This window comes from Delphinus delphis, chromosome 11 (genome assembly GCF_949987515.2).
Source record: "Delphinus delphis chromosome 11, mDelDel1.2, whole genome shotgun sequence".
Taxonomy (NCBI): domain Eukaryota; kingdom Metazoa; phylum Chordata; class Mammalia; order Artiodactyla; family Delphinidae; genus Delphinus; species Delphinus delphis.
The window spans coordinates 36,962,745-36,990,019 of NC_082693.1; positions in this window are offsets into that span (position 1 = coordinate 36,962,745).

Here is a 27,275-nt window from a genome sequence, read left to right on the forward strand (position 1 = left end):
TTATAAATACCCAGATCCCTACTATGGGCAGACAGTGTTGTAGGTGCTGGGGATAGGGCAGTGGGCAAAACCAGTTTATATAAAATAAGTAAACCTGTAATTGTATAATTTATACAATATATCTTACAAGGGCAATTGTAATATTAATCTTCTGGCAAGGGAATGAGGGCATTAGGGAGGCCGTTATTTTACCTAGGGTGCCAGGGAGAGACCCCCAGGCTGATAAGCTAACGTTTGAACTGATGGAATTGAGGGAAGAAGTTCTGTGGTTATCTAGAAGAAAAACATTTCCAGGACTCAAAAACGGCCTTTAAAGCCATTCTAAGGCTTCTGGCTTTTATTCCAAGTGGGTTGGAATACTGTTCTAGGATTCTGGGCAGAATGAAGTCCCAGAAACTGAGTGAATCAAGGGTTTTCAGAAAGAGGGAGGAATCCAGCGTGTCAGGTATGGCTGACAGAGTGGGCTAGAGGAGGGCTGGGAGCTGACCTTGGGGACAGCAACGTGGAAGTCATTGGTGACTTCGACAGGAACTATTTTGATGAAGTAATGAGGCTGAGAGCTGTTTGGAATGGATTCCAGAAGGAATGGGAGGAGGTGGACAGGAGGCAGGCTCTAGGGTCCTCTTTAGAGGAGTTTTCCTCTCAAAAGGAAGAGAAATAGGGTGGTAGCTGGAGGACGATGTCGGACCAGGAAAGTTTTAAAATGTTTTTAAGTGGGAGAAATTACGGCAGCACGGTTGTGTGCTGGGAATGATCCAGTAGAGAATAACAGCTCAGTGAAGCAAGAGCCAGCGGACTGTTCGGAGCACTGTCTTGGAGGAGGTGAGAGGGGCTGGGCTCCAGTGCACAAGCGGCAGAGGCAGGAAGCGGTCAGTCCTAGCTGCAGGAGGGAGGCAGGGCTGTGGGACAGAGGGCCCTGTGCGGGCGGAGGCCCAGATGTCCACTCAGTGTGGCTTAGCTGGACTCTGGCCGGCAGATGAGATATTTGACAGACTGAGGTGCTATTTGCTGTTCTCTGTCCCCTGTGCACTAGTGCAGTCCGTGAAAGGCCACCCCTTTGCCCCTCCCTCACAGGCACACAAGTACAGGAGCTGTTCCCTCACCACTTTGTTTTGGTAAACACTACACTTATGTCCATTTTGCAGTTTAAAAAGACTTGGGCTCACATAGGATCCAGCAGTCCCACTCCTGGGCATATATCCGGACAAAACTATAATTTGAAAAGATTCATGCACCCCTATGTTCATAGCAGCACTATTTACAATAGCCAAGACATGGAAGCAACCCAAGTGCCCATCAACAGATGAATGCGTAAAGAAGATGTGGCACATATATACAATGGAATTTTACTCGGCCGTAAAAAACAATAAAATAATGCCACTTGCAGCAACATGGACGGACCTGGAGATTATATACTAAACGAAGTGTTGCCATATTCCATTGTATATATGTACCGCATCTTCTTTCTGAGGAAAGAGAAAAGACAAATACCCTAATGATATCACTTATATGTGGAATCTAAAATATGACACAAATGAACGTATCTATGAAACAGAAACAGACTTACAGACATAGAGAGGAGACGTGGTTGCCAAGGGGAAGTAAGGGTGAGGGAGGGTTGAATTGGGAGTTTGGGATTAGCAGATGCAAACTATTATATATAGAATGGATAAACAACAAGGTCCTACTGTACAGCACAGGAAACTATATTCAATATCCTGTAATAAACCAAAATGGAAAAGAATTAAAAAAAAAAGACTTGGGCTGGGACCAGTTTAGTCACTTACATAAGGTCATATGCAAGTAAACGGTAGAGCAGAGAACAGACCCAGACATTTTGACTGTTTCTCGGTTCTTCCACACCATTATCCGCGTGGATGGAGGAGTCAGGGAAAGGAGATTTTACTTCAAAGACTCAGATTCCATGTCTTTCTCCTGCTCTTGTCTGCACCGCAGCCCACCCCAGGGGTGTTTGTGTGAGTGCACAGTCCATCCAGGCGCACGGGGTGTCTTCACCAGGTGGAGGGGAGCTCCAGGTGTGCTCAGGGGACGGATGGCCTCGCTGTCCCATCCACTGAGTGGAGAGGCTCAAAGCACCCCAGAGCCTCCCCCTCCGTTCACAGCTTCTGAGGCACTGGGCTTGGATGGCGCCTCCCTGCCTGTTCATCCTCCCACCACCTTTCAGTAAACACTCCACTTTTTCCTTTAGCTCTTTAGATCTGGGGAGAAGCAGGTTTTTATGCTCGTTCAATTGCCCCTAATCAGAGAAGAGTAGACTTTTGAACTTGGAGCGAAACATTCCAGGACTTCTGGTTTAACCCTGTCCTTATGGACCCTGCTTTATTCAGCTGCTTCGTTGGCATCTCAGGCACCTAACATCTACTTCTAGAACTTTCTACCTCAACTCAGGAACACACACACACGCACACACGTCTGTTTTGTTCCCTTCTGGAAGAAGCTCTAAGAGAAAAGGTGTGAGGATTGAGCGTGAAAACAACTCTCCTAAAAAAAGAAAGAAAGAAAGAAAGAAAGAAAACAACTCTCCTTCTCTTCCAAGGGCTGTCGTTGCAATCATTGTGTGGGTCCCGCCTTGCCTCTGGCGCTTACTCTATTTATGCTGCATTCTCCCCAAAATCTGCTATTTTGTATCAGGTGAACTGTACATTACAAGCGGCAGGTGTTTTCTATTACACATATTAATACACACATGTGTTCATCTCTGCAAGTGATTGTGTCATGTCACGGCTAGTCTGTTCAAACTCCTAATTATAATGAGGTGTAATTAAAAAGGTTCAGAGCTACAGAGGAATGAAAAGGGAGTTTCAAGTACTGGAATAGGACACATGGAACTAAGGAGTGTATTTAGACAATACTTAGTCCTTAAAAATTAAAGTTTAGGTTAAAAAGTATTTAGAAAAAAAGGTAAAGTTTAGAGTTTTTGTGTATCTGTGTATATATGCATATGCCTATATAATTATATACATAAATAAAATATTTTCAGAGCCATACACCAGTGCTTCTATGGCTCAGAAGCACACCCCCAGAAAATGTCTTGGAAAGAAAGATGTTTAGTTCTCTCCCTTCACAGAAGGTTTTGCAGGGGTGCTCACTTTGATTTGTTGCCCTTTGCAACCTCTTGCCCCGAAGGTCCCCTTCTTTTGTGGAAAAGTTCAGGCATGGGTATGAGGAGAATCCGTCATTTCGAGGGAATGAAATGATGGCTTTGCTAAGATTTCCGTATATGTTGATCGTTTTATGGGGGTGGGGCAGAGGATTGGGCAAAAGCTAGAATTAGTCATATGAATTATGTGCTTGTTTGGACACTGGGCCACTCCTGCCCCAATCAGTGCCAGCAACCCTGCAGACGGCTTCAACACCACCTCTCTGTTTCCGTCCCGCTCGTATAAAATTCCATGCCAAGGTACAAACCACAATCCTCCCTTTCTTGGGTTTTCATGCAAAAACTATTTTAGAAGAAATTTAAAGGTCAAACCTTTAAGAGCTTTGAACAGAGGAGACTTCAGCTCCCTCGCTTCACAATACGGCTAAAGAAAATTTTTTTTTAAATTCTGATGAAAGTACTAATATTTTAGAGGTCTCTATTTTTCACTGAATTTAAGTTCCAGAGAGAAACAAAATCGCAATGTTGGAGGAATGGGATAAAAGAAGAAACAGTGAGGAAAGCATACGTATTAACAGCAGCACTCTCATGCCTGGGAGAGGCCCCGAGGCCCCGTGTGTGAAGCACATCGCAATGCTGCTTTATGCAGAATGTCAGTAAACTCGGTCCCCAAACCATTTAAAATATTCAACATTGACCGAAACAGGCACAGACAGAAAATGCCCGTCCCTGCAGACATTGATGAATATACGCATAGAACACATGGCAGGAAGAACTTGGTGCTTTTCTTCCCCCCAATATTTTATTTGGCACACGTTTCAGATTAAATACCCATTCAGTATTCAGCGTCTGAGCAATAGAAAACACGTTTCAAAATCAGTCCTAGACAGCAGGAGAAACTCCCTGCAGGAGTTCTAGGAGGTGTGTTCTTCATTTAACAGATGTTTATTGATAATGGAAGGCAGGAAGTTATATGACATATCTCTAGCTTCAAAGAACTTACATTGTAGTAGAGATCTTGAGGGAAGTCTGGTGATCAGAGAATTTAAGAGAGCTTTTGTATACCTATGTGAGAAAGGTATAAAACCACGAGGAGGAAAGAGAAGGTAAGAGTTTGGATTTCAGAATTACCGACTAAAAATAAGTGTCCAGGCAATCTGGAAAAGTCTTGAGGTAGCAATAATCGAACCATTATCTAATCCAGTGTGTCCTAAATGATAGAATGTGTCCCACTGGACTCCTTTGAGAAGCTGATGAAAGTTATGGGCCTGGAAATAGCCATCTACCCTCAAGCTCTTACATAAAATGTCAGGGATTTGGAGTTTGAGTCCATGGGCTTTTGAGTTTAAATCGAATCCAGTTACGTTTACCATGGTTAATGTGTTATAACTATTTATTTACACACCTGTCTTCTCTACTAGAATATAAGCATTTCTAGGACATGATTGCTTTAAGTTTTATCTTTTATTCACATCCCTCTCTGTTTAGCATTGTACTGTTGTATAGCAGGCCCTAAAAATGTGGACTGTCTGTAGCTTATCTCAATGTTGAGGTGTTAGGTTAATACTGCATCTTCCAAGTGTCAACCATTCGAGTAACTTCCTCACAAGGTTTGCTGTAGATGTTTACTCCCTGCATTATTACTTATTAACTATAGCAGCATGACAATGATTTTTGGTGATAGAGCACTACATGATATCATATTTCTGAATGACCACATTACTTTCACTATATCTTCTTTCAGTCTAGCTTACACCAAGGAGAGAGTTCCAGTTTACTTCTGGGGTATCTTTAATACCTCTCTGACATTTGGAGGTCTTATTTTGAAACTAATATAGAGGCTTCTGTAGGCAGTAGTATCTGGATAGAAGTGAATAATATTGCTTTGTTTTTCTTTCATCATGTTTAGTCTTATGAAAAGTGACACTAATTTTCTATTTATAGAAGTAACAAAAATTTTAACAAAAGAGGTAAAACAAAAAGAGATGATTTAAAGAAAAGCAGATATCTATTATCTATTGCTGTGTTAACAAACTATCCCAAAACATATTGGCTTAAAGAAACAATGACTTAATTCAAAAAGAGTCATGTACCAAAATGTTCATTGCAGCTCTATTTACAATAACCCGGAGATGGAAACAACCTAAGTGTCCATCATCGGATGAATGGATAAAGAAGATGTGGCACATATATACAATGGAATATTACTCAGCCATAAAAAGAAATGAAATTGAGCTATTTGTAATGAGGTAAATAGACCTAGAGTCTGTCATACAGAGTGAAGTAAGTCAGAAAGAGAAAGACAAATACCGTATGCTAACACATATATATGGAATTTAAGAAAAAAAATGTCATGAAGAACCTAGGGGTAAGACAGGAATAAAGACACAGACTTACTAGAGAATGGACTTGAGGATATGGGGAGGGGGAAGGGTGAGCTGTGACAAAGCGAGAGAGAGGCATGGACATATATACACTACCAAATGTAAGGTAGATAGCTAGTGGGAAGCAGCTGCATGGCACAGGGAGATCAGCTTGGTGCTTTGTGACCGCCTGGAGGGGTGGGATAGGGAGGGTGGGAGGGAGGGAGACGCAAGAGGGAAGAGATATGGGAACATATGTATATGTATAACTGATTCACTTTGTTATAAAGCAGAAACTAACACACCATTGTAAAGCAATTATACCCCAATAAAGATGTTAAAAAAAAAAAAAAAGAAACAATGACTTAATTCAAAAAGAGTCATGTACCAAAATGTTCATTGCAGCTCTACTTACAATAGCCCGGAGATGGAAACAACCTAAGTGTCCATCATCAGATGAATGGATAAAGAAGATGTGGCACATATATACAATGGAATATTACTCAGCCATAAAAAGAAACGAAACTGAGCTATTTGTAATGAGGTGGATGGACCTAGAGTCTGTCATACAGAGTGAAATAAGTCAGAAAGACAAAGACAAATACCGTATGCTAACACATATATATGGAATTTAAGAAAAAAAAATGTCATGAAGAACCTAGGAGTAAGACAGGAATAAAGACACAGACCTACTAGAGAATGGACTTGAGGATATGGGGAGGGGGAAGGGTGAGCTGTGACAAAGCGAGAGAGTGGCATGGACATGTATACACTACCAAACGTAAAATAGATAGCTAGTGGGAAGCAGCCGCATGGCACAGGGAGATCAGCTCGGTGCTTTGTGACCACCTAGAGGGGTGGGACAGAGAGGGTGGGAGGGAGGGAGACGCAAGAGGGAAGAGATATGGGAACATATGTATATGTATAACTGATTCACTTTGTTATAAAGCAGAAACTAACACACCATTGTAAAGCAATTATACCCCAATAAAGATGTAAAAAAAAAAAGAAAAAAAGAAACAATGACTTATTAGGATTCTATGGATTGGCTGGGCTCAGCTGTGCAATTCTTTTCCACGATGTCTGCTGGGATCATTCTTGTGGCTTGAGAGCTCGACTGGGACTGGAAGGTCCAAGATGGCTTCACTCATGTTTCTGGCAGCCCAGCTGGATTGACCAGAATGGCTGTAGCTGGCTGAGCCCCTCTCTTTCTGTGTGGTCTCTGTAGTCTGCCCTGGGCTTTTTTATATTGTGCATGATCCCAAGACAGTGAAAAAAAAAAAAAAAAGCTGAAGAATCTTTTAAGGCCTAGATCTGGAAGTCACAAAGCATCCCTCCTGCCCCATTTTATTGGTCAAAGCAAGTGACAGGACAAGTCTAGATTCAAGGGAAGAGAAATAGACTTTGCATCTTTTGGGGGCACTTGTGTTCAGAGGTGGAAGGGATCTTTGGCAATAATCTTGCAAACAATCTACCCTAAGTGGTAAGTAAGTAAACAATAGGACAAGTTGTAGCTGATATGGCAAGCACTGTGAAGGTGCTACTCATGTGACTGATATTAAGAAGACATTGTATTAACCTAAATATCTAAATAAAATAACCTAAGTATCACCCTAGATAGTCTGCTCATTAACATTTTTCAGTATCTAGTACATACGAAGCACAGTGCTACACACAAAGAGATTAAAGGAAAAAGATAAAACATACAAACTTGCCCTAGAACTGCTTACATTCTAGTGAGGGAGACAGGTGTGTCCCCTGTGAATAAATACTTATAACAAAATAATCACGACGCATATTGCAGTAAAACGTTTAAAATACAGGGTCCTGCCATTTTATGTCAAGTTTTGAGTGTATATGGATTTTCTTGGACCCATGACTTTGATCAGATTCTTGAGAAAGTGTGAGACCCTAAAGGGACCTAAAAAGCACTGAGTGAATCAAGGGACACAGTGGTGTGATGCTCAAAGATGGCAGCCAATAACTGTGGTGGGAAGGAAAGAGCTTCACAGCAGTGGTAACACTTACACATGGGAAGGAGGGATGATTGAGGATGAAGAATTGGCACAAGCTGGGAGCCAAGTAGATGTGGCAAGGGAGTGCAGCGGGTGAGATGGGTGGAGGGTAAGAAGGAGGAAAATGGTGCAAGAAGAAAGGAATGTGGGAGTTCCTTTGTGTGGAGAATGTGGGAGAAAGGAGAAGAAGGTTGATTTCAGGATGACTGAATTCTCCAGCTGGGGCAAATGGTAGAAAGGAGGAAGAGGAGGTTTTCTGAGAACATCTTTCCTGAATTCAGTTTTTTCCAAGTTGTCATTGAAGTGCCCATGTGATAAAAGTAACCAACAACTGGAAATGCAGATCCTAAACTTACTACCTTGTGTCACGCACCTTGATAGGAATTGAGTATAAAGTAGTGAATATCCTGAGAGGGGTGATGCCCTTGTTCCCATGGAGCTTACATTCTAGTGGGGTTGGGGGCAGGGGGAAGATGGGGAGAGAGGCAATTCGTATGTAAGAGAGTTCAAGTAAGTTTTTACCTAATATTGAGTGCCAAGAATAAAATAAATTGACTTAATGTGATAGAGATGGCTGGGCCACCTAGTTTATCTAGGGTAGTATGGTAGTGGAAGGCAGCTTTAGGAAATACAACTGAAATCCAGGAAGGAGGACTATGCTGTTTTAACTGAATAAGGTAGGAAAATTATACTAGCAGGAGATTAACCTTTGCAACGTAATGTGGTCTCACCCAGAGACCAGATCATTATCAGGAACTCTTCCCCCAAGAGGGGAAGAGGGGACTGCAAGAGGGGAAGTCAGGGACTGCCTCCACCCACAGACATCTGAATCTTCCCCATCTCACGGTAGAACCATGTGGAGTAGATAATGAGAATAACTGAAAACCCACTCAGAAGCCAGGAGACCAGAGGATTGGAACCTCCAGAGAGAGGAGAACTACAGGAGAGAGGGAGAGGATGTATGGAAGATTGCCAAGAGGGAGTTACTCATCAACCACTGATGGGGTGGCCATATGGGGCTCCCAAAAAAGGGATTGAGACCCGCTCCTGTAGTCAGTACCCAGGAAGGAGTTACCTAGTCTAGGGATACCAACCTCAACTCCTTACCACACTTTGAATGTTGTACAGCGTGGATAACATCACTGTACGAGATGCATTACATCACCTGGATTTGAGTGAAGACCCGATCGTACAGTCTTCTGGGTTTTGTGGGTGCCGAGTTGAGGCAGTGGTAGGACCCGATCCTCCCTCACCACCCACAGTCAGTTGTCTGGATCCTTCCAATGGGGATGACGGGTTGGATCCCCAGAGGCAATTCTACCAGAAAGACTTTGTCTTCTGATCACTCTACTCCATCCACACCAAATTATATTCACTTTTTGAGAAAATTATATTTTTTAGTCACTCATTTCTGAACACATCTTCCCCCACCCCATGAAGAATGTGTACAATTAAGTTAACTAAATCAGTCCATGTCAGTGATTCTGACCACATCTACTTTGGCTGGTGCCAGGGTCTTCGTTGCTGCGTGCGGGCTTTCTCTAGTTGCGGTGAGCAGGGGCTACTCTTCATTGTGGTGTGCAGGCTTCTCATTGAGGTGGCTTCTCTTGTTGCGGAGCACGGGCTCTAGGCACGTGGGCTTCAGTAGTTGTGGCACGCAGGCTCGGTACTTGTGGCTCGCAGGCTTAGCTGCTCTGCGGCATGTGGGATCTTCATGGACCAGGGCTCGAACCCATGTTCCCTGCATTGGCAGGCAGATTCTTAACCACTGCGCCACCAGGGAAGTCCCCAGTACCCTGTTTAGACAGGTCTTATAAGCACAGGCAGGGCGGTTAGACCTTGGGTAAGTTAACTAACTCCTCTCAGAATTGCGATTCTTCATCTGTAAAGGAGGAAGTATTATTATTACTTCTAATAATAATGAACACTGCCCTGACATTTTTTCTGAAGATTAAATGAATAATGCATTAAAGCACTTAGCACAGTGCCTATTTTATAGTTGCTAGTTATCATCATCATCACCGTTGTACCATTTTTCAGATGAGGAAGCGTGGCTCAGAGATTCAAAAAGCTGGGAAATGGAGGGCAGGAATCCAACAAGGAGGCGCCTGACTCCCGACCCTCTGCTGGTCGACGGCCCACCAGCATGTTGCGTTAGGAAATGTTGCTTTGTGGGAAAGGAGTGAGTGGGACGATGTTTAGCCTTTGGCCAGGAGTCTAGCTCTCACTTTGGGAAGCGGTGATAGGGAGCTGGGGAAAAGCAGTTATTTATAGTCGGGCCTCAGGGATATCAGATTGCTGCCCCTAACTGGCACTCTTTTCTCTGCTGTGTTCCTGCCTTCTCCCAACAGTATTGCCCTTTCCATGTGTCATGGCTGCCTGACTCTAGAAAAATGTTTCGTTAGGTCACTCACGAGGTCCACTTTCTCTGAACTCGCTTAATTCCCTGGATAACTAAAAGAAGGGAAAGGGGAAAACCCACCAGTGAGATATTTCTCCCCTAAGTGACCTGGGTGCTTCGATTGTCTGTGCAACCCTAGACAATTTACTCAGCTTTATTTGTAGCATCTTGTGGGTAAGGCACAGTAAGTGCTCTTCTTGACTAAGAGTCACCACCACAGGTAGACACATAACATTATAAGCAGTTACTCCAGTCTTCTATCTATGTAGTTCCTTCTCTTCTAAAGAATAAGCATTCATAGTGTGCAACACCCCACCGCTAGCAAAAATTTGGGAGGAGAGATGCTTTTTAAGGTTGAAGATCTCTTTGTGTGGCATCCAATAGATCTTTATTTTGCACTCTTGTCTACTTAAATGTTCTTAGAAAATAAATTTTCTGTAGTATAATCTCCTGGTAGGGGTTGGCGAACTCGCCATTCATTGGTATTTAATCGCTTTTCCCTCTGCGATCCTCCCTTGCATTAGACTTAGCTGTTGGCATGTTTGCTTTCTTCTGCTGGAGCAGAGGCTTCTTGCAGACAAGGATGAAGCTTCCTGATGCTTGTTTGTACCTGGGACAGAGCACTGCTTGGTAAACATCAGAGCACATAGATAGTGGATTGCTGTGGACTAATTTGAGCTTAACCTTCTTGCTGACAAATGAGTGAAAAGGAGAAGGGAACTCGTAGTCTTGGTTCCACAAGACAGAAATAATTTTAGCAAGTCGGGTGCTTTTGGCAGTCATTAATTGACACTGGTATAGGATGTGGAGGGGGTCAAAGGTAGAGGGAAAAGAAGGGAGAGGGCAGAAAGATGCAGAAAGACCTGAAGATGAAAAAGAGGCTAGGATATGGAACATGTTTTACATCACCAATTATTTCTCCCAGTTCCCAATGCCTGTCCTGGGCCAATGTGCTCTGCCATTACTCCAACTACCGATGTCTTCATTTATTTGTTTATTTTTAAAGCTTAATCAAGATAATGTATTTCAAATCAGAAAGAGGTGGGAGCTGAAATGACTTAGCCGGTGACACATTTGTCACTATTTTTCTTCCTTTAGCCAGATCAAGGTTTCTGGTATTAGCAGGGAGCTGGAGATGGTAAATCTGACTCTCTGATCTCCCAGGTCCATGGCTGAGGGCCATGTGTTTTCTTTCTAGAGACTTCTCTGAAGAGAAAGGAAGGTACAGGAAAAGAGAGAAGGAAAAATAATGGGCGATGAGTAAAGTTAAGAAGAAACATATTTTAAAAAGTGAAACACCAATTGCAATGGATAGATTTGATTCTAGATGTAACGGAGAGTACAGGAGCTTCTTCTTCTTCCCAAAGATGAATACGATTTAGTTGGCTTGTTCTGCGTACACCTGGCTATAGGCAGCTGGGGTCCACTGCCAGCAGTTCAGAGTCGACTCCATCCTGGACCTCAGGGACAATGAGCAATGCAGCCTTCCCCTCCTGTTCCTAGTGTCTTCCATCTGTGTCACTTTCTGTCACTTAGTTTCCAATTTGCTTGAAATAGTTTTATTTACTCTAAAGTAAGATGGTGCTTATGTTGCCAGTGGCGGGCTCTGCAGCTCCATCATCACAAAAAATGCTGTCAGCACAGTATTAGAGCATAAAAAGCTAACAGGTGGAAGTCGGGTAAAGCCAGCAGCTTGCACAGATGGCAGTGCAAAAACCTTAACTTTATTCTTCTTGGGGCGTGCTTTGTATTTCTATACTCTTGCTAATGTGGCACGGAGCTACTGTAAGCTAGGCTCTTTTGATCCATACTCGTGGGAGAGGCAGCCCTAGAATTTCATTTTAGCGATTTGGTTTCAGCATCTGTTTCATCCTCCCATGAAATCTGTTATCCGCTTTGCTAAGGAGTAACACAATAGGTACTAAAGATCAGTGAACTAGTCCAAAGGCTCCGTTCAATAAATGTTTATTGCTTCCCCTTACTGTGTATATAACACTGGGGTTATAAAGATGATAACAGCACAGTTCCTCCTAGCGTAGCCAAGAGAGACAAAGACAAAGGCAGCCTGGGCTGAGGTTGAGACACTGCCTATGCTTCATAATATTTGTGGAAGAAATGAATCAAGTGCTAGATTTCTTGAACTCTACCAACAATCTATTTTGGCAAGACAGGTGGGGATGGAAAGCCAAATGGGCAAATAGGAAGAAGGGGGAAACTTGGTGGTGGCGCTGTGTTATAATTATAGGAGAGTGAAGGGACCTTTTTCTATTGAAAACTTTTGTACTCGTAGAAAATTTAGAAAAATAGTATGAGTTCCCATATACCCTTTACATGGATTTAACAATGGTTAACATTTGGTCACATTCATTTGCACTGTGTGCAGTAGTTTTGAACTATAAAGTGAGTTGCAGACAGGACATTTCACCCCTCAGTTGTTTACGGGCATGATCACACCCTTAAACAATAATCCCATAATGTCATCTAATGTAGAACCCATATTCACATTTCCCTAGTTGTCCCAAATATGTCTTTTGTAGATTTCTTTTCCTCCCCAGTTCACGATTCGATCAAGGTTCACACATTGCGTTTAGTTGTTGTGTCTCTTGGTCTCTTGGGATTTCTATTTTTGTTTTGCTTTGTTCCATGACATTGGATTTTTGAAGAATTTAAGGGGGTTATATTGGAGAATATTCCTTATGTTGGATTTATCTGCTTATATCTTCATGAATAGATTCAGGTTAAACATTTTTTGGCAAGAATCTCACAGATAAGTGTTGATGTAGTGTAACAACGTTAAACAGAGGGTTCAGGGAATTCATGGGTGTATATGTATGTGTCTATCGGTATTCCACTGGGGGGAAGGGTTTTAGTTTTATCAAACTTTTAAAGATCCTGTGAGTCCCCGAAAGTTAAGAATTGGGGTAGAGAAGGAGTAAGTCATTATGAGCAGAAGTTAATAGGTCTTCAGTTTACAGTTAAATCTTCTTAAACCATTAGATATTTTGTGCATTTTTAAACAGTATTTTCACTTGTATTTTTTTTAAAGTAATGCGATACATGGTAAAACCTTCGAAGAATACAAACATATTTCAGACTTAAAAGTGTCCTCCTGGCTCCAGTTCTCCAAGTCCGCTGTCCTCCTTGGCAAAGGTAACCTGTATTCCTAGTTTCTTGAGTGTCCCTGCAGATAGTCTATATATGTGGGTATGTATACTCTTATATAATTATTTTACACAAGTGGGAGAATTTTGCAGAGGAGGTATGCCATAAGTGAATGTGACTCAAATCAACTGTATATATCTGAAGTGAAAAAAAAAGTCCACTGCATATACTTGGAAAAACAACAACAATAACAACAATGATAATACCCAAACAAAAGAAACTAAAGCAGGAGGAATCAGTGCTGGTGATCTCACCTGCCATTCCACTCCATGCCTGAGCAGGAAATGGACACATCCACCCCTGTTCCTTCCGCTGGACTCACTCTCAGCACCTGCACAGCCTGCACCCAGGGTGAGGCTGCCTTTTATTTTTATTATACTATGGCAACAACACTTAACATGCCATTTACCCTCTTAACAGATTTGAAAGCGGGCAATACAGTATTGTTAACTGTAGGCACAGTCCTGAACTTGGTCACCGTACATTACTGAAAATTTATACCTGGTGATAAGCAACTTCTCCTTTCCCCTTCCCCCATGCCCTGGAACTTCCATTCTATTCTCTGAGTTTGACTATTTTAGATACCTCATAGAAATGGAATCATGCTGTATTTGTCCTTCTGTGATTGATTGGCTCGTTTCACTTAGCGCGATGCCCTCAAGTTTCATCCATGTTGCAAAATTTCCTTCTCTTTTATGGCTGGGGAGAGGTTGGCTTTTTTTTTTTTTTTTTTCAAATATTCCCTAAATCTAGTTTATTATTTTTATTTTGATAGATCTAATGCTCCAAATCTAATGCAGTCAGGAAGTTTGTGTAAGTTATTCAAAAGCACAGTCAAACATAAACATCAATTGCAAATTACTATCTTAGGAATTAAAAATATAGAGACAAAGGGAGAGTTACAAGTAAATAGTTACAAAAAAGCAATCAGCATATTTTCATGTACCTGTTAGCCATTTGTATGTCTTCTTTGGGAAAATGTCTATTCAAGTCCTCTGCCTATCTTTTCATTGGACTGTTTGATTTTTTTTCGCTATTGAGTTGTATGAGTTCCTTACATGTTTTGGGTATTAACCCTTATCAGATAGATGGTTTGCAAATATTTTCTCCCATTCCATAAGTTGCCTTTTCATTTTGCTGGCTGCTTCTTTTGCTGTGCAGGAACTTTTTAGTTTGATGTAGTCCCACTTGTTTATTTTTGCTTCTGTTGCTTGCACTTTCGCTATAATATCCTAGAGGGGTTGGCTTTTAAGACTGTATCTGTCACGCAACATGGCCCCTAACTGATAGCCAGCTTCATCTGATGTGCAACTGAAGAACTAAAAATGCCTTTCAGTGCCATAGGAAACACTTGCTCTGTGCAGGATTTACCAAGAGAGGTTTTGTGAGCCCCCAAACTGACATTGCTCCAAGGGGTCTTCCAGGGACCTTTGGACTGTGCAATTCCAGCCTTACTGACTTGAGAGCGAGTGTAAGGTGGGCTCCCCCCTCCTCCTTCAGCTCTGTGCTTTTTAAAAAGTTAACAGGATATCTTGTTGTTCCACACCAGCATACAGAGACCTGCTTTCTTCTTTAGAATAGCTACATAGTAATTCCATTACATAAATGTATCAGAGTTTGTTCAAAACCAGTCCTCTACTGATGAATACTTAGATTGTTTTCAGACTCTTGCTATTACTATTATAATGCTGCAAGGAATAATGTCTCTTTTTATAATAATACATTTTGGGGAGCTTGCATGACCAAGTGACCATAGGAGAACAATTAGAATACTTTTGCTATATTTATTGAAAATAAGGACACTGTTTTCTTTTCTGGTTACTTTTCTATTGAAACCATTTTGACCCTAATTCCTATGATTTTGACTTTTCAAAATTGAGTTTAAAAGATATCAATTACCTTTTTAAAAATCCCAATTAGCATAATTTAAAAATCCACTTAATGGCATTAGGATTTCAAAAGATAGCTTATTATTTCTAGTAGTTAGTGTTTATTCAACAAATATTCCTTGAGTGCTTCTGTGTACCAGGGATAATGTTAAGGGTTTGAGATTTTATGCCTGCTAGTATCATTGGAATTCTGCTGAAATTTAAGACTAAGAAGTATTTATTTGATAATTGCTTATTTATTCCATTAAGTTTATAACAAGACTTTTCTATACCGGTGAAGAAGAAAGGAGGGGGAAAGTAACATATTGATATTTGTATTAAAAATTGTATTTTAAGCTATTTCCAAGGTAGCAGCTGTAGAAACTGGTTTCTTTCTTTCCTTTTAAAAAAAAATGACTATATTGAATATTATGGCTTAACGTCAAATGGTTTTGGAAGATTTGAGTGTCCTAGATTCTAGGATGAAGTTTTCAAAATATACCACATTATAAACTATTTTCTGTTCAGCGGTATAGCTAATCACAGATTAAGGCTGTAAATCTAATACACGTAAATGGATACCAGATATTTAATTGCAATTGATATATGCTTCCCTTAACTTTATAGAGCAGATAATTACAGTCTTCATTTACTCAAATAATGTCTATGTATTAAAATGATTTTATTTTAAAGTTTTTGAATGGGTTATACATGCATCTAATATATAATTTAAAACTGGTACAAAAGGCATCTAATTCTGTTCCACAGAGCCAACCAATATAGCCAGTTTCTTCTGAGATGTTCAGGGCAGACCCTGACAATTATATGTTTGCCTTTCTCCCTTCCTCCATCCCTTCCGTCCATCTCTCCCATCAGTTTTAATAATTGGTATGATCAATCCTTCCTCATTCTTCTTTTTATTTTTCCCTAGATGCTTTTTCCTGGCTCTTATTGCTTATTTAGTTTTATATAGGAACTTAAAAATCAACTTGCCTAGTTTGAAAAAAATCCTACTAACAATTTTGGGAGTGGGAGGCCCAATATTCATAAATTAACTTCTGAAAGAATTGACATCTTAAGATGCTGAGTCTTTTAAACCAAAAACATGATATGTCTTTCCATTTGTTTGAGTCTTTTAAAAAATAACTATCGAGTTTATCTTGAGGAATTTTAACCTTTTTGGGGTTTTTTTTTGGTAAATAGAGTGATTTCTTCTACTAGATCTTCCGGATGTTGTTTGTATGTATGAAGACTATTGATTTTTCCATATTATGTTTTTCATCATACTGGAGTCTTCGTTGTTTGTAATAGTTTTTCAGGTGATTCTCTTGAGTTCTCCAGCTAAACAAATATTTTATCTATACATACTTTCAGAACAATATTAAATTATGGTGATGTTAAGTTGTATGGCTACTGACAACTTATTTCTGTGCACATTTTCAAATAAAGTCTTTCTGGCTAACTACTTAATTGAAAAGCAATATAAACTGTTAAATATGAAGACAAAACAAAACATCCAAACTTACAGTCACCACAAAAACAAAACCAACAACCAACCAACAAAAACTGTTCTCACTTGCAATTGCCTATGAATCAGACTTATCTCAATTTAGTGAAAACAAAACAACAAAATGAAATTTTGAGATACTGAGGTTAAGATTTGTATCACTATCATGAATAAACACCAATTTCAATTTTTTTGTGTTCCTTAAAATTCACCATTTTCATTTATTAATCTTATAATAAAAACATGTAACAGGGCTTCCCTGGTGGCGCAGTGGTTGAGAGTCCGCCTGCCGATGCAGGGGACACGGGTTCGTACCCCGGTCCGGGAGGATCCCACATGCCGCGGAGCAGCTGGGCCCGTGAGCCATGGCCGCTGAGCCTGCGCGTCCGGAGCCTGTGCTCCGCAACGGGAGAGGCCACAACAGTGAGAGGCCCGCGTACCGCAAAAAAAACAAAACAACAACAAAAAAAACATGTAACAAATTTGAACCAATGAAATATTCTAATAACATATTGCTTTTATTATCTGTTGCTTATGTTGTGGAGCCACATGAGATTTCATTTGCAAACTGAGTTTAGTTGACAAGAAAAATGGGAAATACTGGAATTTACTTCTCTTGCCTCTCACTTTACTGGCATAGAGCTTATCATGGTGTCAGTGTCAGTAGGTCAATGACCCTACAGTCTCCGTCTTTTGTGCTGGAAATAACTGCAGAGAGGGAATCTTAGACTCCTAGGAGTGAAATTCTTAACAATCCCAATTGTTTGCTTACCTGCAATGAAGGAATTGTTAAGATAAAGCAGGGTGGAACTTGACCTACCCAGGCATATCTTTCATTTGAATATGAAGGAAATGATTCATTGACGCTCAACCAGAAAGACCTTGCCTGGAAAACACAGCTCAGTATTGTGTAATCAGGCATTTGAAAACAAAGTGTACGAGAAAATAATTTGGAAATCAATTCCCATCCTTTTCTCTTATTAGTTTAACTATTTGTTTGCGTTAATAGTAGAAATCGCCAATGTGTTTTGTTTTGCAGTTTATTAAGTGTGTTCGCAGTAAACTTGTGAGGTGGTGAGGTAGGTATCATCACTCATTTTACAAGTGAGGAAAGTAAAGCTCACACTTGGCCCAGGGTTGCGTGGGCAGAAAGTGGCAGAGCCAGGAATTACTAAATCTAGGTCTGCCTTGGAGGTGGGAGGGCATGGATTATATAACTACATCTTCTAGAAACTTCTATTATGCTTCGATGGAATGAGCATAATAGTCATTTGGCAGTGTTGCTATAAAAATGAAATGAGAAAATGTAAGTAAAACATCTAGGTCAGTATTTAACATATGCCTGGTTTCGGTACATATTTATTTCATTTACTTTTTAGCCCTTTACTCTCAGTGCCATGTTTATAGTTCTATAGCTATGGCCTTCATCAGCATATTAAAGTTTCCACTGCCTAATTCCCATATACGATAATAGTAAATTAGGGTATTACTATGTTGAATCCTCCATATAATACTTTTCCAGGAATTAACTTACAGCAAGTTTCTTTTGGTATTTTAGTTACTAACGTCTTCCCCCACTTTGAGGCAAAGGGCCAAGAGTATTTTGAGGGGATTAAGATGAACTTACAATTTATTGAATCAGGCCATTAAACAAGAGTTAGAGTGAAGTTACAATACAAAGTGACACATCTAAAAAAGTGTCTAAAAAAGGGTCACATCTAAAGTGACACATTAAAAAAAAGTGGGCATAAACAAAATCATAAAAATCCATTTATCTGCCAACACATTTATGTAAGAGATTACACTACTGGTCAGGAATTTCCTGCTGTATGTCATTTTTTTTTTTTTTTTTCATGGAACTTTTCAATAGCTTGTAATGGGCTGTCGTGCTTCCTCTCCAGGCTTGGCTCTTATCACTGCCACTCAGATATTCCTTCCTACTCAGTTTGGAATGTTCTGTGACACTTATGAGTGAGTGCATCTATTTTTTAACGATTAGAATGTTGATTTATATCACAGGAGACTCATCATTTCTGCTTCCCCACACACAGGGCTGTGGTAAGAATTTACTCTTCAAGCATACATTTATTATTTGAACCTCCAGGAAAAGGATGCCATAAAATCAAAAGCCACATGTGAATTTTATAAGAAATAATTTCCTACTAAAATAATAGGCAAAGGTAGCAATTAAGAAAATTTTCTGGGCAAGTGAGGAAACACATTGGAGTGTTTCTAATTATGTAGAAAAGACCAAGTAAAAGGGACAGCACTGTGGAGAGAATATTTGATGTGAAGCAGAAAACCAGAGCTTGAGACCGGGCTCTGCCACCTACGATATGAGCACGTGCAAGACACTTAGGGTTGCCCAGTCTCATTTCCTTCAGCTGTAGAAATGTGTACCGTATCATTGCTCTTAATCCCTGATTTATTTTATTAGGACAAATGAAACACTTCAGAAAATCTTAGTTTACAAATGTGGTGTAAAACTACTCAGGCAGCCTTATTTCAATGTGGTTGGATATACAAATTAAATCTGTAGCTATTTCAATGTTTGTACAAGTAATTGGCAAATAGAAAGTAATATAAAAGAAATAAGTAAATGTAATGTTCTCTAACTTTCAATGGAGAAACATGGTTTTATGTTTTATCTTAAAAAAATAGATTCACCAGTAGCTGACTCAGTGAATTACTTAGGCCCCTAAACCTCAACCAACTTCAATCTTCTTTTCTTTTTATCAATTCTGCATCAACAGTCTGCCAGCAAAGAGAAAAAAATTAATATTTTCTCAATATGACTTTTACGTCAGTGGTATCCAACTGATGTCAATTGTATCAAATCAGATATTTGGATCATATCAGATAAATTGATACCTAAGATAAAATTTCAGGTATAAATATTATACAGGCATAAATATATATATTTATATATATATATAAAAAATATATATAATATTATACAGCCATAAATATTAAAAAATTTTTTAATGACTTTTCTTCTTGACTCTAAAAATGGGATTAACTTCAGCAGTTAAAACGTTGGTAAATACAGGGACTGTATTGGAAAACTTCACTATGCTAATAGATAAAAGGAGGACATGAACTAGAGACATATATGTTTGGAAAAGCGATGGCAAAATTTTCACTATCTGTGGGTTACATGATTGTCTACTTGGTAAAACTAGAAAATCAGTTGCAATAATCCCAGAAACAGTAAGAGAATTTAGTAAGAAGACAGGTTAAAATTAAGTACACAAAACTCAATAGCTTTTTTGTATACCAAACATTACCAGTTTAAAAATATAAGGGAGAAAAGAATTCCATTCTCACTAGAACATAAAGTCCATGAGGGCAGAGAACAATTTGTGTTCATTGCTGCATTCCCAGCTCCTAGAACACTGCCTGGCACATGGGAGACAACAAGAAACATTTATTGAGTAAGTGAATGAATAATAACAAAAACATCACAGAATGACTGGGAACAATATTAATATCAAATTCGTAAGGCCTTTACAAAGAAAATCATTAAACTACACTGAGGGACATAAAAGAAGACTTGAAAAAATAAAGAAATAACTGGATCTTACTTGGAAGTATTCAAGCTGTACAGTTGTCAATTCTTAAAATAATCTATTTATTCAACATTAGGCCAATCAACCTGGTCAACTTAATACTCTATTTCACGGAAGAATGGTTGTATAAAAAGAACTAGTGAATTCTCAAAAAAGGGGTAATGGTTGTATGTAGTATGTTTCTCTCAACCGGATAGTCTTTCATTCAACAAATTTTTTTGAGAATCAATTCTGTGCTTGGCAGTGTTCCAGGCACAAAAGTGAATACAAGAGAATAAAATCCTTGTTCTCGTGAAACATCATTGCATGGAACTTAGTTTAGAGATACAGGCAATATGCAAATGACTAAGTAAAATACATAGGATGTCAGATGGTGATGTGTGCTAAGGAGAAGAATAAAGCAGAGACTCCGTAGTGGTGGGGTGCAGGGCAGGGGTGAGGGTAGAGGGAAGCTGCAGTTGTAAATAGGGTGCTTGGGAAGGATCTCACAGAAAAGGTGGTATTTGAGTAAAGACCTGCAGGAGGTGAGTCATGAGATTATCTGAGATATTAAAATCTACAGTAATTAAAACAGTGTGGTCTTAGCTTCAAAGGGCCACGGAAAGAAAATGAAACGAAGTACTGAGTTCAGGAATTTGCCCAAATATGTATGAAGATTTAGTGTGTGATAAAGTGGCTAAAAAGGGTCAACTGTTTATAAATGGTACTAGAATAACTTGCAAGCCATTTGGAAAAAAATAAGTTGACATTCTACCCTATACAGACAAAAATTACAAATGGATAAAAGACTTCAGTGTTGAAAAACATACATTAAACTGCTAGATGAATATTTAAGTACTTTTTTTTTAATGCTCTTTGACTAGAGAAAGCCTGCTAAAACACGATCACAAGGTCAGAAAACAAAATAGAAGGTCCACAGAGTTCACCATATAAAAGTTTAGTGTGGCAAAAACAAAACAGAATAAACCAAAAAATTCAAAATCCCCCCCCACAAAAGTTACATTTTTTTTTTTGAAAAAGAACACACATCACAGAAACACTGAATTTCCTTATTTTCTTTTGTTCACCCTTCCTGAAATTAGTATATACATTTAATGTGATAATGTTTCTTTCCCCTTGCTCTTAGGAGTGCTTAAATTGATAGTATATATTCTAATAAACTGCCTATTGGAAAGCAGAAATGAGGTGTATAAAGAGCAAAAATATTTTTTTGCATACTCCAACAGCAAAAGTAAAAAGAAAATGAGCACAATTCATAAAGAAAGAGTTAGGAATATCCAATAAAAGTGAAAAGATGAAAAAAAAAAGCGAAAAGATGTTTAACTTCTTGAGTAATCAAAGAATCAAAGAAAGGTAAACTGAAACACATTGAGATGCAATTTATAAGCTGTTGGGTTGGTAAGGTTGAGGAGGATTAATTATGAGAGAAAAAGGGGAAACAGCATTCTCATTTACTCCTAATGGGAGAGTAAATTTGTATAGTCTTCCTTCAGAACTAAATATGTTCATGCCTTATAAAGTTTCTTAGATTTTTTGGCCCAGATATAATTAAACAAGTGATCAAAGACACATGTATGACGATGTTTATCTCAGCATCATTTGCAATAGTAAAAGATTGGAAATGCCCTTGATGTCTATTAATAGACGAATGGTTAAATAAGCTACAGTATATACAGAGTAAGGAATACTATGCAATTATTATTTATTTATATGGAAAGACGTCTATAACAAATTTTTGATTAAAAAGCAGACTACAGGGCTTCCCTGGTGGCGCAGTGGTTGAGAGTCAGCCTGCTAATGCAGGGGACGCGGGTTCGAGCCCTGGTCTGGGAGGATCCCACATGCCGCGGAGCAACTGGGCCGGTGAGCCACGACTACTGAGCCTGCGCGTCTGGAGCCTGTGCTCCGCAACAAGAGAGGCCGCGTTCGTGAGAGGCCCGCGCACCGCGATGAAGAGTGGCCCCCGCTCGCCTCAACTAGAGAAAACCCTCGCACAGAAATGAAGACCCAACACAGCCGAAATAAATAAGTAAATCAATAAATTCCTACCCCCCCCCCAAAAAAAAGCAGACTACAACAGTCATTTTAGAAGACAGTTTGGCAGGTTTTTACAAAGCTAAACATGGGCTTATCATATGACCCGGCAATCACACATCTAGGTATCTATCCAAAGGAGTTGAAAACGTACGTCTGCACAAAAACCTACACATGCCTATCTATAGCAGTATTATTCATAGTCGCCAAAAAAATGGAAGCAGCCAAGATGTCTTTCAGTAGATGAATAGATACGTTAACTGGAGTATATCCAGACAATGGAATATTATTCAGCAATTTAAATAAAAAGAGCTAACACATCTTAAAAAAGACAGGAAAGACACAGAGGAAACTTTAATGCATATTGCTAAATGAAAGAAACTAATCTGAAAAGCTACATGCTGTATGATTTCATCGATATGACATTCTGAAAAAGGCAAAACCGTGGAGACAGAAAAGATCAGTGGTTGCCGGGGGCTGTGGGAAAAGTGAGGGAGAGATGAATTGGTGGAGCACGGGGGACTCTTAGGATAGTGAAACTGTTCTGTATGATACTCTAATGGTGGATTCATGACACTATGCATTTGGTAAAACCATAAAAGAGTGAATCCTAATGTAAGCTTTAGTTAATAATAATATATCAATGTTGTTTCATCAGTTGTAACAAATATACCACACCAATGCAAGATGTTAATTGCAGGGGGAATGGGTGTGTGTGGGGAGGAATGAGTGTATATGAACTCTCTGTACTTTCCGTGCATTGTTTCTGTAAACCTAAAATTGCTCTAATAAAGTCTGTTAGTTTAAAAGAAAACAGACTATGAAGAACATGTAAGTTTGATTCTCTTTTTGTAGTGTGTGTGTGTGTGTGTGTGTGTGTGTGTGTGTGTGTGTAGGGGAATGTATAGAAATAAACTCAGAAGGACTGCATCAAAATGTTAACAGTGGTATCTGCCATTGGGAGGTTTTCTAGTGATTTTTGCTTTTTAATTGGTGTCTTTCTGTACTACCTAAATATTTTACAGTTGTTTTTATCATCAGGAATAAAAAAGTATTTTTGTTTTGAAGAAAAATAAGATAACAGCAACAAACTAGAAAAGGAAAACTGACAACAAAAAGAAAGGAAAATTAAAAGAAAGTTAAAAATAATCCATAATCCCACCACCTAGAGATAACCACTATTAGTGTTTAGTATATATGCTTCCAGGCTATGATAAAATATGTACTATGTGAATATATACATATTACATGTAATTTTACAACACAACTATACTTTTCATATAATTTTGTTCCTTTTGTATTAAGCTTACTTTATTAGTGTTAACATTTACCACGCTCTTAAAAATCTTTTGAAAGCATCACTTTAGAACATGTTGCATATTATTCCATCCTAGGATATACTGTCACTTCCTGAATACTCAGAGTTTCCCCCCCCCAATATTTTGATGTTATAAATAACATTGTGGATGAACATCATTATATAAAGAGTTTGTATTATGTCCTTGTTATTTCAGGACCAAGAATATTTCTAAGGTGATTCATAGAGATCAGTTCAAATAAATGGCAAACAAGGTAACTAAGTCTTTAAGATGGGAAGGGATATGAAGAAACCGTTTTATCCCATCCCTGTTTGCATGGAAGCATTGCCACCAACCAGTTTAGGGCCACATTTTCCTTCTAACCTTAAATTTTTCCAAATGTACATGACGCCTTTATGAAAAGAATCCAAAAATGGAAATTTGAACTTATATACATTAGAAGTGGATATTTGATTTACAAAAATATGTGATCACAGTTCAGTCAAGATACCAAATTATTTTAGAATGATGATATTTAATTTGGGGGGTGGGGCGTGAAAGAAGAGAGGAACAGAAGGTCCTTTGGAGAAACTCATGAAAACTATAGCCCCTCCACCCAAAAAAAAAGTCCACGTGCAGATATACTCATAGTTTTGCATACCCTGTTGGCAGTGACGATGGTCCATCAGTGTTTCTCAGGTTAAGACCCTATACTGTAGCATTTGAACATGACTCAGGACTTCGGTTCACTCAAGCATTTCAAACAAAATTACTTGTGTTTTAGAGAATATTTTACAAAATTCTTTCCTATTTGAAGTTTCATTCAAGCACCCCAACCTTCTGAAATAAATAAGGGACATAATGTTTATTCTAATTTTAATAGCTGAGAAGATTAAGGGCTCAACTTGAGGTTAAGTGATTGTTCAAGGCCTCCCTGTCACAGAGGGTTTGATCCAGGGCTCAGGTCTGTTCTTTTGACTTCGATTCTGTTTTTCCTCTGTTCTGATGGGCCACTCTACTGTACAGGCTTGGGGCTCTCTAGAGTTTAGTAGAATAGTATTTAACAGGGCCTTTGTAGTCTCTGATTTGGTGTCACTATAGCACAATATTTTTATCTAAACGGAATAGGTACTCAATCATGGTTTGTTGATAATATTTAAATCTCATTTAGCAGCAAATTCTGGTGTGTTACATACTGTCATACTTACCTACCCAGCTCTACGCAGAGTCAAGATTTTGGTAATTATCTGGTTATTTTGTCGAGGCAGGTACCTGGTAATTGATGTTTTAAAGCATCACTTTTCCTCCCTGAATTACTGGACAGTGAAATCATGGAAAATTAAACAGTAGCCAACATAAGACGTACATATTTGGAGATAGTTAGATTTTTAAATAGTTTTACTGTTGAGGTTTTTTTCTTGTCAAATATTATTTATGAAGAATGTTAAGGGCAACCAGAGAGGAAAAATGCCACAGAGAACAATTCCCTTGGGTTGAGTCTAGGAGGTTCATGTTGTATATTAGCTACCTCTTATCAGTGACACCATTTCTTCTTTTAGTAAAACAAAGCAAGATTTCTTTTTATACATTTGACCTATTTGAGTTATTTATTGGTATCAGAGAGGTCGTCCCTGATGTATGTTTATTCATATCTTTTCAGAGTACACGGTACAAAGTTCAAAGTACAAACTTCTTTTGGTACTGAAGGAATTGTCTACAGAAACCTATGGCTTGAGGGTATTCCCTTTCAAGATAATTTTATTGATCATTGTGGATTGGGGGATTAACTGAGTCTGTGCCTAGAGGCCAATTTGGAGGAGGGGACGAAAGGGATGGAGTATAATGTGAATGGGGTACAAGGGGAGGAGGGCATGTGGGCTGTTTGGAAATTGGGGCACGAGAGCAGCTCGAAGGGTGTGAACGCTGCTCCTGAGGTTTCCTGTGCTTTTCCTGCTCTGCGCTAAGTGCTCTGCATACATCTTCTCATTATTCTCCATAACAAGACTGTGAGGGGGCAGATATTATTATCTGTATTTAAAAATGAGGAAACTGGGGCTTCCCTGGTGGCACAGTGGTTGAGAGTCCGCCTGCCGATGCAGGGGACACGGGTTCGTGCCCCGGTCCGGGAGGATCCCACATGCCGCGGAGCGGCTGGGCCCGTGAGTCATGGAAGCTGAGCCTGCGCGTCCGGAGCCTGTGCTCCGCAACGGGAGAGGCCACAACAGTGAGAGGCCCGCGTACCGCAAAAAAAAAAAAAAAAAAAAAAAAAAAAATGAGGAAACTGGCTCAGAGAGATTTAAGTAAATAACCCAAGTTGTCGCAGCTGGTAAACAGGAGAGTCGGGATTCCAACTCAGGGATGTTTGGACTCCAAGCCTATGTGTGGTACCATGACGCATATGCCCGTCAAGGAACCTGACATTACAGTAATTTCCCCCAATTTGGCTTTGGTGAACTGCCCAGAATTTTTTTTAGCACAAGTGGCACATGCTTCAGTTTATTTTTATTCAAAGATAAGAGTCTGTAGAGAGATGTAGGTGCTTTTGTGGCTTGTTGAAGTTTATTCTGTATTTAGCCCTTGTGTGCATCAGAACGACTTTATGAGTTGAAAATAGACTCCTTAATTCCTGCGTAGGGTTGGGAAAATGTACTCTGTAAATTTCTAATTTCTCTTTTTCTTGGAGTGGGGTAATTTGCATTTATCTCTATTCGTATGTTTTTGGCAGTAACCAAAGACTTCAAGTATTAGACATCGGTGAGTTACTGCACATGATTTTCTGTATTGTATGGGAGAAAAAAAGTGGTCTGGGGGACAGATGAGGGGAACAGGACAGAAATGGACTTGTCCTCTCTGAACTTACCTCCTAATGGGAAGAGGCAGAAAATAAATAGTTAAGCATATAAAGAAACACAATAACAGGCCAAGAAAACCATTATGTAAGAGTCCTTGGGAGGACTCTCTAATGAATGGGTAAGAATGATGGTTAACTTCTATCTGTTTCAAGGAAGAGAAGTAATGTTTATTGAGTACCTCAGTTTCAGCTAGCTTATCTGTATTATTTCATTTAAATCTTATAATAACCCTGTGAGCAGGTCCTTGTGAGTAGGTCCATAGATGAGAAAATTTGAAGGTCACAGCAGTCAACTAGCTCCCATTATCCAGCTGGCATATTGAAGAGAGGACTTTTAATTCTAACCTCCTATTTCTTCCTCATTCCTAACAATCTCTCTCTCTCTTTTTTAATATTTATTTATTTTATTTATTTATTTTTGGCTGCATGGGGTTTAGTTGCTGCGCGTGGGCTTTCTCTAGTTGCAGCAAGCGGGGGGCTACTCTTTGTTGTGGTGCGCAGGCTTCTCACTGCGGTGGCTTCTCTTGTTGCGGAGCACAGGGTCTAGGCACACGGGCTTAGTTGCTCCGCGGCATGTTGGATCTTCCCGGACCAGGGCCCGAACCTGGGTCTCCTGCATTGGCAGGTGGATTCTTAACCACTGTGCCATCAGGGAAGCCCCTAACAATCTCTTTTTAAGTAGGAAAACCATGTATCTTTCTGTCTACCCTCATCTCTACACATCCTCTGTTATGCTATTTTTTAGGTGATAAATTATTTTAGAATAAAGTTACATTTCAGCTTTCCCTTCCCCGTAAGGGCAGTACTCTTTAGTAAGCAAAACACCGAACTTAAGTTCTGGAGAATTACCTTCAAACCACAGTTCTGCTACTTGAGAGCTGTGTGATTTCTGGCAAGTCACTCAACCTCACTAAGCCTCTGTTTTCAGGTTTGACGATCTCAAATTTTGAATGAGTGGGGTATGGCTTAATGAATATTACTACACTTTGCACACTGATATTGCACGCTGATATGACTTCTCTCCCTGGTGATGTGTACAAGGGTTTGTATAACTCAGGTCATTCCTCAGGGTGGTGGCTCAGAGCC